At 40.9% G+C, this 11,443-nt stretch overlaps 1 pseudogene; it reads left to right on the top strand.

Moving 5' to 3' along the window:
• Nucleotides 1–481: 481 nt before the first annotated feature.
• Nucleotides 482–4,983, top strand: LOC110710118 (annotated as a pseudogene).
• The last annotated feature ends 6,460 nt before the right edge of the window (nt 4,984–11,443 follow it).

The raw sequence follows: 11,443 nt of genomic DNA, 5'->3' as shown, positions 1-11,443 counted from the left end.
GTCTCTTATGCAAAGTTTTACTCCTTTTGTAGCTATTTTAGTGCATCACTTCATTTTGCATAGTTCAATACTTTATTCATTTGATTACTATCATGCGAGTGGGTGAATAGTTAAATTAAAAATGCTAATAAAAAGGTAAGTGGATGAGTATTATATTCACAAATAAAGGGTGTGTGAATATGTATGAGGACCATTAGAATATTGAGAAAAATTAATGAGTGTACTAATTGAGACTAGAGGTGTCAATTTGGATGTTCGGATCAGGTCTGATGAGGTCGGGTCGGGTCGGGTTCATTTTTAAAATTGAGTCATATTAAATTATTGTATCCATGCGAGTCGAAATTTGAATCGAATATTTTTCGGGTCGATTTCGGATCAGGTCGGGTGTAGTTTTGACACCTCTAATTGAGACAACCTTATAATGAGTATTTACTATTTCTTTATAGTTGTAACACCTGTTACGACTACCCCATAGAAAATTATCATAGTTAATGGAAGGAGTACATGAGAATGGAAGAGTATCATACGTTGATCATATGGAGCAACTAATAAGACGGCGTTTACTTATTGAAGGGGACATAATTAAATGTATTGTATAGGTACCCATACTTAGCTACTTAATATAAGTAGATATCCCCCATGAAATTTTTAATAAGAATTTGTTCTCTTTAACCAACAATAAACCATGCTTCTAGCTTGCAATGACCTCCTTCTAACCCAACCTCTATGTATATCCCTTGTTTCATTCTTAGGCATCCTCTTCATCTTCAAACACACATTAAGTCTCCTCAAATGGACATGCATCTCCTTTCTTAGACCCCCAAAAGACCTCAAAAAATCTATGGTTCATGGGCACTAATCACTGGCTCTTCCGATGGCATCGGAAGAGCCTTCGCCTTTAAGCTCGCAGCTCATGGCCTCGACCTCATCCTTGTTAGTCGTAGAGCAACAAAATTTGAACATGTCGCTTGTGATATCAAACACAAGTTCCGTAACATAAACATCAAAGTGGTGGCAATAGATTTTTCAAGGGATATCATATGCTATAAAAGAGGTTAAGAGTGTTATTAAAGGGTTAGATGTTGGAGTTTTGGTTAATAATGTGGGAATAACATATCCAACAGCTATGTATTTTCATGAAATAGATGAAGATACATGGATGAAGATTTTGCGAGTAAATGTTGGATCTATAAATGGAGTTACTAAAGCAATTTTGCCTAATATGTTACAAAAAAGGAAAGGGGCAATTATAAATATTGGTTCAGGTGCTTCCATTGTTGTGCCTTCTCATCCTCTTTATGCCATTTATGCTGCTACTAAAGGGTAAGTGCAACTATTTAATTTTATAATTATATAACTGCCTTTTCCTTTTCTTTACTTTTATACTGTTTAATTTTATATATATTTTCTCCGTTCTTTTTTACTTAATTTAAAGATGGTATTGGGCCGGCACGAAAAAGCACGGTACGGTATAGCATGTTACTATTTACCTAAAATAGTATTATGCTTGAAATGTATGTCAAATCACGCGTCAATCAGCCGAGTATCATACTTTAGTATCTTGATTGATATTTAATTCTCTTATTTAACGCCTCAAAGGCGCTCGTTAATTTTTACCTTATTGTAAAACGAACAAAATATTTCATAGTAATATTTATTATTCATATTAATAACCTCGCTTGAATTTGAAATGGTTAATGAATACTTGGTAAAAAAGTTGGTTTGTCAGTGGTTACCCATCTATTTCATAGTAGTAATTAAGGATTTAAGATTGAATATTCTGATTACCAACCTTTCTAAAAATGAACTGTCAACATGTTAAAAATAGAAAATGACATACGCATTTGGACAAATTAAAATAGAACATGGAGTAGAAATTAGAAATGTTAACGTATACACAATCTACTAGAATTAGTAGCTACCTTACGTTCCAACTACAGCTGGGCATCGTGCCGTGTTGGGCCTGGATGATGACGGGTTGTGTCGTGTCGGGCCATCAAATGGCACATCCTAACCCACGGCACGGCACGGCACAGCCCACGTACCTGGTGGGCCGGGTCGTGCCGGGTCGCGAGCCAGTCCAATATTTTTATTATTAATTAAGTAATTTTATTATTAAATAATTAATTTTATTATTTTTATTACTATTATTTATAGTTTTTTATATTATTATGGTTCTTTTTATTATTTTTATTTTTATAATAATTCTTTTTATTGTTTTTATTTTTATTATTTATAGTTTTTTTTTAATTATTTTTATTATTATGGGTCGTGCTGGCTGGCCGTGTTGTGGGCCGTTCTGACGGGCCAAAAGTTCGTGTCGCCCGCGGGCTCGTGCCTAATTTTTATTTTTTTGTTCAAGGCACGGCCCACCCCTCGTTTCTCGTGCCGTGTCGGATCGCTACCATGTCTTGTCCATGCCACCCTCAGGCTAGCCCAACTCATGCCCAGCTCTAGTTCCAATGGAATTATGTCTAATTAATGCTCCAACTCTCAACTGCCAAATATTATTAAATGAGGATCCATTGAGAAATTGGCCTAACTTCCTCAACTGTGGCATGTTTTTATGCAACGTGTTTTGGATGTAATCATATACTCGTATTGATGTGTGGCAAAATCTAACCACACACCTTTCGAAGCGTTAGATAAAAAAAGTAAAATTGAAAATATTAAAGTAAATTAAACATTAAGATATGTAATTATGATATGCATTCCATTAATATTATTTGAAGCAATATATAGCTAACTAATTCGAAAGTACTCGTTAGCAAGATAGTTGATATATATACCCACATTATTATTATTACTGATCTGACTAGGTAATCTATCCACATAAAAATAATTGTAGTTTTTTTTTTTTGACGGGAAAAATAATTGTAGTTAATACAAGTAGTAATGATTAGAATTTATCGTTTGTTAAAACTCTAAAGGGATTGACATTGACAAGTTAGATGAAATTTAAATTGAATATAATAAGGTCACATCGTTATCAGAATACTTTTTATAAACAATTAATTTAATTAAATTTTTTTTTTTTTTCATATACATAAAAATAATTATAAATTAGGATAATCTTCTCTCGAGAACATTTTATTTATAGGGTGATGTGGGACCAAATTATACGTTGGGCAGCCCGAGAAGTCTTCATGTGGAGTACAAGAATAAGGGATCGATGTGCAATGCCAGGTACATAAAACAAAGTTATTGTAAACTTTAAAGTACAAATGTAGTACAGATATAGAATTATTACCTTGATTAACTAATTTGTGTTCAAAGGTACCATTGTATGTTGTAACCAAAATGACCTTAAATGTGGCATCCGTCTAGAGACCAACCTTGTTCATCCCCACGGCTGAGGATTATACGGCGGTTGCAGTCCGGCGTATTGGGTATGAAGCAAGGTGTACACCCTTTTGGGCACATTCACTTCAATGATACTTGGCTAGTTACCTTCCCAATAGTTGGCTTGATGCGTGGCGCCTCTCTATAGGCACACGAAGGAGATCATCAGCATAATTCAATAACAAATCTCTTAATCAAATTCTTTGATATCATCATATATAAATTAAATATAAAGGTATATTTTGAAGATAATAAATAAATTGTAACATAATGTTGTTTTGTATCCTCGTGTGGGGGTTTCTGTATCCGCGACCATTAACTCAGACTTTCGTCATTAAATTAAAGTCACTTTAATTTTATACAATATGGTACTCATACGTACTTATTAATATATTATTCACGAACAATAAGTTATTTATCACAAATTAGTTCTAGGGCTGATCACTTAGGATCTAGCTACTTATTACACAGGACAAAAGACGAGCATAGGAGCCACAACCCCAATAATTCCTGCTTTCAAAATCCACATGCTAGGTTTCCAATCTATAAGTTCAGCTGCATCTGTTCGATCTCACCAAGTAAGTAATACATAAACTATATATGACTAGTATACTAGCTACTGGGTAATACATATTTCCAAATTACAAAAAAAATTATGAACTTTTAGATCAACTAGGTTAGTTAGTTAAGATCTTGAGGGGTTGTACGGGATCAAATTTACTACTCTCTCCGTTTTTAAATAATTAACATATTTTACTTTTTTTTTTTTTTTTTTTTTTTTTTACAATATTCGTGTACTCCCTCTATTTCAGAATATCTGACACAGTCAACTTTACACACATGTCAATGCATTAGTTTGACTTTATTTTTATAATTAAATATTAATGAAAATTAATTTAAAAATTATATTAAGAACCTTTATATTAGTAAAAATTATGGTCAAACTTAAAAATAAATTCTATCATAAAATATATTTTTACATAGGTATTGATATAAAATTTCATTATATATGTCAACTTTAAAATATTTTTCATTAATATTTATTCATATATATCTAAGGTTAAATTATTGTATTGACACATGTGTTATGTTTGACTTTGTCAATTATTCGAAAATAAAGGGAATAACTTTATTGCATTTAACTAACTAATTGCCTTTAATGTTTTTATGTTCTCTCACAAAAATTTCATTTTCCTTCTCTACTAAAAATTGAAGCTGCTAAATCAGTAAATCACCTTGCATACTAGCTAGACAAAGATGACTAACACATGATTGTTGGCTTGTGTCGCGTGTTATGTACAAATTCCCTATCAGAAAAAAAAAAAAAACACCAAAATTGAAGCATTAATCATAACTATATATTTTCTCTAAATATCTGCACATCATCCTAAAAGGACTAAGGCTTTGTTGTTGTTGTTGCAATGTTTACAGAGGCACCCTTTTTTTATGGTACACGTGTCGCGATAAGCTCAATGTCCGGGGCCCTTTGCAAGGAGAAGCAGAATTTATCTCAGAAGTTAAAACCATTACACATTTACACATCTTAAGCATGACAATATTGTTTCCTTGAAAGGTTATTGTACCTTTCGTCGTGAGTGAATGTTGGTGTATAACTTTGTGGCTAACAAAACGTTAGAACACCACTTACATGGTGAGTTTTATAAGCTAATAAACCTTTAAATAATTCCTTAATTTAGACTACAAGCGTGATAAATTCTTCAATAGTTTCGCTACTTATTAAAAAAAAAAATGTACTCCGAAATGATTTTCGCAGGAAATGGCAAAGATTTTTCATGGGAGAAAAGAATGAAAACTGCACTCAGATTAGCAGAAGTATTTGCTTTCTTGCATGAGAGTGAATACTCCCATCTATATAGTGAGTACTCCCATCTACATTAGTTCTTTTGTATTTTAGTTTTTATTTTTGATTGTTTAAAATAGATGTATACATAGTACATAAAAAGATCTTAATATTAAGTAATGAGTAACTAATGAAGTAAATTTTAATTTGAAAATTAATTTAAGGATTTTTTTTTTTTTGGAATGAACACCTACTGTTTGGGTCCAATTTAGTCAAAATTGGGCCGGAGCACTAAATGATCCAATTAAAAGCCCAAGGTCAAGGTTCAACTCTCCAATTGCTCAAAAGTCAAAAGTCAGCCCACAAAGTAAGCCAATTGGGCTAAAGCCCAACCTCTCCAAGTATGACAAGGTATAAAAGCCATCATATTAACACATTCAAGGGGACATCACATATACATTGATATTCCATTTCATATGCTCATTCTTGCATTCAGGAATATTCCACAAAAGCCTCAAGCTACAAACTCTCTTGCATAGTGTCTTCCTTTTACACATTGTACTGACTTTAGCATCGGAGGGGCCTTCCTCGGAAACACCCCCGAGGCTAGTTTACGTGTGTTCACTGTGCAGGAAACCTTCGGCCCAACACAACTTGGACCGAATCCAGTCTTCTCCACTTCAGCGGACCTTCGGCAAGGTCCCATTGTTTTCAACCGAAACAATTTGGCGCCGTCTGTGGGGAAGACTTTCAAAAATCTTTAAGCCAAATTCCTAACCAAGATCATCTTGCAATTATCTTAGCAGCCATGGCTAAGAACCGCAAGAGCAAAAGCCTCCGTCAAGGAGCGGGCGAAAAGCCTAAAACCCCTACACCATCGCCCTCGCCGGACCGGAACTCTCCCAAGGGTGCCGGCTCGGGGGGAGGATCACACAAGGAGGATTCCCTATCTCCTATAATGCATGACTCTCAATATAGGCCGGACCACTCTCGGTCTAGCAGGGGTCAGTCTGATCATAGGACATATTCAGTGTCCCAAAGCCAACCATCGGCTGCACGGCCTCATTACCACACTCGGCCGGGGACCCCTTTGACGGGGCCCAGTTCGGAAGAGGTGGCAAGAGCGCTGGCAGTACTCATGGAGGCAATGAGGGCACAGAATATGCCACCGCCTCGTGATCAAACTCCTCCGCATACCCGGCATCAGCGGAGGAAGTTAGACCATGACGGTGGGAAGCTTCCTTCCTTCCGGGAGCTGGAAGAGTGGGAGGAGGATTCTTGGAAAAATGAAAAACAGAGGAAAAAGAACTCTCAATTATTTAAAGGATCCTCATCCTCAAGACCAGCAGCGCATAAGAGCAGCAGCTCAGCTTCTCGGCCAAAATCTACTCGCCGGGAACCCGAGACTGCTCGCAGAAGCGTCCTTGACCGACTCGGCGGCCAGGAACCGAGCGTGCGTAGTCGCCTCTCGTTCCCTGCAGCCGAGGCCCAGACTTCCCAGCCAGGGACGAAAACCACTCCTACCTCTCTAAGAGGGCGGAGCGCGGTCCCTTCGGCCAGGAACAAGGGCAAGGCCATTATGCTTCCCGCTAGTTCACCATTCGAGCAATGGATACTGGAAGAGCGCGTACCCACGGTTAAAATACCGTCGCATATCACATATGACGGGACCACGGATCCGAAGGACCACGTGGCCTCGTATGAGACTCATATGCATCTTTGCCCCAGATCCGAGGCGACTTGGTGCAAATATTTCCCAACCACTCTCAAGGGGGTCGCGCAAGCGTGGATCTCCAAGGGAGTAAGGCAAGGCTCCATAACAGGTTGGGATGATCTGTCCTCCAAGTTCAGGAGCAAGTTTTCCACGGCAAACCGCCGAGAGAAGACTACCGCAGAGCTCATGGGTCTGCAACAGGGGGAAACCGAAAGCCTCCGAGACTACCTGACCCGTTTCAGTAACGAGTCATCAAGCGTCTCTCAGCTGGACCAGGGGCTAGCTGTTTTTGCAATGCAGAATGGCCTTCAGCCAGGAAAATTCCTAGACTTCATGGTCATGCATACCCCTCAGACCTTGGAGGAAGTTCTTAGTGCTTCGGATAAGTTCATCCGAGCCGAAGAATGGAATAAAGCAAAAACCCAACCTCAATCCGGGGGAGGGAAACAGAGGCAAATACCTTTGTCTGAAGGCCAAGGCCATAAGGCAAAGGGAAAATCAAAGGCTCCGGAGCCATCTCCGGCCAGCGACCCAAAGAAGGACAGGTTTGCCTCATACACAGGCAGATATGAGTCCTACACTCCGCTCTCTCTTCCACGCGCCAAAATTTACAGTGTGACGAAGGAGGAGCAGAGTTACCGAAAGCCGAGACCACTCCCAGAGTGGTATCAGCGAAAAAATAAAAATCAGTGGTGTGAGTTCCACGAGTCTTCGGGCCACAACACTGAGGAGTGTATCCAGCTGAAGGACCAGATAGAGGACATGGTCCGGAAGGGATACTTGAAAAAATACATCGCGGATCACCGCGAGAAAAAAGAATCCGAGAGGTTAGCAAAGGACTCTCGGCAGGACCTTGATTTCCCCCGGAAAAACAGTAAAAAACAGGAGGGGAAATTCCCTCCGATCAATGTTATCTCGGGAGGAATATACTCTCGGAGGGAGCACAAGCGTCACCTTAGAGCTTTGACTCACCAGGTGAACAACGCTGACATTCAATCTCCCCAGTCGCCGGTGCCGAACATGACGTTCACAGCCGCCGACTGCCGGGGGATTACGTTCCCTCACGAGGATCCGTTGGTGATCATCGCCACGGTGGCCAACCACGACGTCAGTAAGGTCCTTGTTGACGGTGGCAGCGGAGCAAACATTCTGTTCCGAAAGGCCTACAACCAAATTAAGCTGAAGCCCAAGCACCTTACGCCGGTACCCTATCCGGTATCCGGGTTCAATGGGGCTTCAACTTATCCAGATGGGAAGGTGACGCTTCCTGTCACCATCGGTTGCGATGAGGCAGCCCGGAACGTCATGATTGAGTTTTTGGTCATCGACGCTCCTTCAGTGTACAACGTGATTTTGGGGAGACCCATAATTCACGAGATCCAAGGGGTCGTCTCAACTTATCATCAGCTGATGATTTACGTCTCAGACGCCGGCTTCCCCGAAAGGATACAGGGCAACCAAAAGGACGCCCGAAGGTGCAACTACCTCAAGCCATCCAGTAGTCGCCCAGATGACGACAGGGATGAGGAGGAAAAAGAAAGAGAGCCAAGCACAAAAAAGCCGAAAGGCCTAAGTGCTTCGGCCCAAGGATCCGTGCCCAGAGAAAAAGGTCCCGAAAGGGAAAAGGTTGACTCTTCAGCTGAGCCGAAAGACTCAGAGAGCCAGCCGAAGAACATAAAGACTGGGACACCTGCTGACATTGGCAGCAGACCAGATTCTGAAGAGTCCAGTCCATCGGCAATGGACATGGACCAACAGACTGAAACAGTTGAGTTGGCCGAAGGAGATGCTGAGAAATGTGTAACAATCGGGATGGACCTTGATCCTAACACCCGTTGTGAACTTATTCAGCTCCTGCGGGATAACAGAGATGTGTTTGCTTTCTCGGCAGCTGATATGCCCGGGATAAGTTCAGACCTCATCTCCCATAACCGAAGGGTCCATGCAAGGCCTCTCAAAATTGGAGATCTTGTCCTTCGGAATGCTGCTGCAGTTCAGAAAGGCCGAATCCATGGGAAGCTCTCAGCTACATGGGAGGGACCTTACGAAATATATGATGAGCTTCAGCCAGGGACATACCGACTTCGGCAGTTGGATGGAACTGAGTTGAAAAATCACTGGAACGCTGATGTACTGAAAAGATACCATGTGTAAACCCTTCGGGGCAGAACAATCTTTGTAAGTACATTTTGAACTAATGAAAGGCCTTGGAGCCGCCATTTATATAAATATTTACAACTTTTTATCCTTTCAAAATTTTCTTTGTTCTATCTACTCTTTAAGGGTTTTTTATTCAGCCTCGTCTGAAGCCTTCGCCTTCGGGTAACTGGGTTTCAGATTGCTGACAAAACCTGTCTTTTTAAAGAACACCGGTCTTTCAGCTGAAGTCAAACTTCAGTAAGACTTGTTCTCCAAAGACATGAGTCCATGGACAATTCTGGGATATTGCCTTAACTGAGCCTTGTATCCCAGAGAGCCATTATCCGAAACATTGCCTTAAGTTGGCCCTGTGTTTCGGGTATCCATTTTTCAAAGATAGACAGAAAATCAAGGATAACAGCAACAGTTGAAAATTTTTAAATCAGCCTCGTCTGAAACCTTCGCCTTCGGGTAACTGGGTTTCAGATGGCTTACAAAACTCAGTCTTTTTAAAGAACACTGGTCTTTCAGCTGAAATCAAAAATCAGTAAGACCTGTTCTCCAAAGACATGAGTCCATGGACAATTCTGGGATATTGCCTTAACTGAGCCTTGTATCCCAGAGAGCCATTATCCGAAACATTGCCTTAAGTTGGCCCTGTGTTTCGGGTATCCATTTTTCAAAGATAGACAGAAAATCAAGGATAACAGCCTTTTTAAATCAGCCTCGTCTGAAACCTTCGCCTTCGGGTAACTGGGTTTCAGATGGCTTATAAAACTCAGTCTTTTTAAAGAACACTGGTCTTTCAGCTGAAATCAAACATCAGTAAGACCTGTTCTCCAAAGACATGAGCATGGACAATTCTGGGGTATTGCCTTAACTGAGCCTTGTATCCCAGAGAGCCATTATCCGAAACATTGCCTTAAGTTGGCCCTGTGTTTCGGATACGCGTCTTCTTTAAGAACGGTGGTGTTTCAGCTGAAGTCAAACTTCAGTAAGACTTGTTCTAAAGAGGTTAGTCCCAGAAAGCTAATGTCCCAAGCATTGCCTTCAGTTGGCCCTGTGTTTCGGATATCCAGCTTTCAGACAGTCAATCTTCAGTAAGACTTGTATCCCAGAAGCATTGCCTCCAGTTGGCCCTGTGTTTCGGATACCCATTTTGAAGAAGTTCAGAAATTGCTTATTTAACTGAAGTCATACTTCAATTTCTGTGGGGGCAAGAAGCACTCAGTGCAACTATGTTCGGCAGAGTTGAAGAAAAGAAACAGTAAAGCATTCAAAAATAAAGCAACTGAAGAAAAGAGCATTAGATTAATATTTCTCAAAAATTGAGCTACAAGTTCAATAATTCAGTATCGGCAGCCGCCCACAAGCGGAAAATAACAGCTGCCGAAATACGTACATAAGCAAAAAAAAATAATAAAACTGCTGTACGACAAGGCAAGCTGAAGCAAAAAACAAGGCAAAAAACTCAGAAAGCGGCAAGTCTAAAGTTAAGCGCATGATGAACCGCAAGATTCTGAAGACGACTGCCCGAGTTCCTATGCTTCAGCCGGAGGATCAAACTGATCAGCGTTGAGCCCCATGGTGGCCTCAGCCCCAGCAGCAGAAGAAGCGGGCTTTGCACTTTGCCGAGCCTCCCTTTCCCTCTGCTCAGCTTCCAACTCCAGTCTTTCAGCTTCCTCTTCGGCTTCCTCAGCCTTAAGAATTTCAGCTTCAGCTGGAGTTGCATACTTCATGTGAGGGTCTTCGGGATTCTGAACCCACTCAGCACATTTAGACCAGTCCAGTTTCGGCTCAGCATGAAGGCAGACTCTTCGGCATACTCGGAATCCGTTTCTGAAACCCATCTCATATTCCTCTTGGGTGTAAACACGGACTTTGAGTAAAGCCTCAGCATCAGCCAGCTTCTTCTGGGTCTCCTCCAAGTCTTCCTTGGATTTCTTCAGCTCATCAGCGACTTTGGAGGAGGAACCCTTCAGCTCATTCAGCTCTTGCTGAATTTGGAAAGCCTTTGTCTGAGCCTGGGCCACTTCAACTTTCTGGATCAGCAGTTGATCCTCAGCCTCTTGAAATTTAGCTCTTTGGGCTTCAGCAGCAGCAGCAGCCTCTGAGAGTTGGACGTCTTTGGCCAGGAGCAACTCTTCAGCAGCCATTCGGCTGGTTTCAAGAGCCTCTAGACGCTGCTGCACTTCAGCTTGTGCAGCAGTTCCTTCTTGAATTCGGCTCTCAATAGCAGCCTTGAATTTGGAGACGTCCACTCCCATATGCTCCTGGAGGAATTTTTCCCCTTCCATCAGTGGGGGAAAAACCTCCTTCTCCATAGCATCGCAGAAGGTTTTCAGGGCTTCGGCAGCTTTTTTACCGTACTCCTCAACCTCCTGCTGCTTCTCTTCAGCTGCTGCTTGCTTCAGCTTAGCAAGCTTAACTTCCTCTTCAGCCACCTT

The sequence above is a fragment of the Chenopodium quinoa genome, unplaced genomic scaffold (assembly GCF_001683475.1).
Source record: "Chenopodium quinoa cultivar QQ74 unplaced genomic scaffold, ASM168347v1, whole genome shotgun sequence".
In the NCBI taxonomy this organism is placed as follows: domain Eukaryota; kingdom Viridiplantae; phylum Streptophyta; class Magnoliopsida; order Caryophyllales; family Amaranthaceae; genus Chenopodium; species Chenopodium quinoa.
Note: the sequence above shows the minus strand (reverse complement) of the source record. Positions and strands in the feature narration are given on the sequence as shown.